The following is a 1,794-nucleotide window of genomic DNA, read 5'->3' as shown; positions in this document are numbered from 1 at the left end:
TCAGGCCCTGCTCCTTCTGGCTTTGCAACTTAGTCAGGCCCCTTCCTCCCCGCAAACCTTCATGGATTTACAATCCAGTATCCTGTGAGCAAGTCCTTTTTCTCTAAATTTGCAACCTCTTCAAATTTGCCAAGAGCTCTCCGTGAGGCCATAGACCATTGTTTGAGAACTCCTGTTCCAGGACAGGACAGTTGGAGGATGTTTAGCTGGCCTTGTGCAAGAGAAATACTGGAGAAGAGAGAAAGTTCCAGGGGACTGGAAGACAGTAATTGTTGCCATAATTTCAAGGGGTCTATGACAACTCGCCACCAGCCAACTTGGCACGGCCAACTCACCATGGCCAACTCATCACAGAACAACTTGCTGCGAGACAAGAGTTACACTAATTTTGGTCACCATGTCACAAAAAAGATGTTGAGATTTTGGAAAAAATTCAGAGAAGAGCAACTAAGATGATGAAAGGCTGGAGACTAAAACATACAAAGAACGGCTGCAGGACTTGGGTTTGGCTAGTCTAAAGAAAAGAAAAAATAGGGGAGAAATGATAGCAGTATTCCAGTACTTGAGGGGCTGCCACAAAGAAGAGGGGGTCATGTTATTCACCAAAGCACCAGTGGGAAGAATGAGAAACAATGGTTGGAAACTAATCAAAGAGAGAAGCAACCTGGAATTAAGGAGAAATTTCCTGACAGTGAGGACAATTAACCAGTGGAACAGCTTGCCTTCAGACATTGTAGGTACTTCATCACTGGAGGTTTTTAAGAAGAGACTGGACAGTCACTTCTCTGAAATGGTATAGCAAGGGGGATGGACTAGAAGACCTCCAAGGTCCCTTCCAGCTCTATTCTATTCTATTCTATTCTATTCTATTCTATTCTATTCTATTCTATTCTATTGTACTCTACTCTACTCTACTCTACTCTACTCTACTCTACTCTACTCTACTCTACTCTACTCTATTCTATTCTATTCTATTCTATTCTATTCTATTCTATTCTATTCTCTAAGAAATTGTGGAATATAATCATTAAAGAAAGGATGCCAAAGGAGGGATAAAATGACATGTGAATGACAAAATATAAAATATTTTTTTTAATTATTTTAAATAATTAAATTGAATTGTTGAATTGTCCTGTGGTGAGTTGGCCATGGTGAATTGGCCGTGGCGAATTGACTGCAGCGAGTTGTTCCATTCCGAACTTCAAGAGGGCAAAGAAGCATAAAAGAAAAGAAAAAAAACAGATCAGTTTGCCATCATTTACATGAGAAAATTCCAGAGCATCAAGAGATTGATCGATAAGTATCCCAAAAATAATAATGCAATGTTTGCTAAAGATTGATATGTATTCGGAAGACTTGTTAAGCTAATTTATTTTGATCAAGTAAATTCTAATAGATTGTGGGAATACTGGAAAAATAACGTGAGTTCAACAAAACATTTAGCAAACTACTGTACCTGATGATATTCTAATTAACCATCTAATTAAATATGCACTAGGTGATGTTTATTAGAAGGATTCACAGCTGAGATGAAAATTGTAAACAAAAATGCCCCGTCCAGCAAAGTTTTATATTTGACTTGGCACCCATCAACATTTTATCAATGATTTAGATAAAGTGAAAATGAAATTTTCTATCAAATTGGAAGATGATAGCAAACTGGATGTGACAGACAATACAGAGAGATTAGAGTCATACAATAGCAATAGCATTTAAGCTTATATACTATAATAATAATAATAATAATAATAATAATAATAATAATAATAATAATAATAATAATAATAATAATAA

The sequence above is a fragment of the Protobothrops mucrosquamatus genome, unplaced genomic scaffold (genome assembly GCF_001527695.2).
Source record: "Protobothrops mucrosquamatus isolate PMUCROS unplaced genomic scaffold, P.Mucros_1.0 scaffold1566, whole genome shotgun sequence".
Classification (NCBI taxonomy): domain Eukaryota; kingdom Metazoa; phylum Chordata; class Lepidosauria; order Squamata; family Viperidae; genus Protobothrops; species Protobothrops mucrosquamatus.
The sequence above is the reverse complement of the archived record's forward strand: the minus strand, read 5'-3'. Positions refer to the sequence as shown.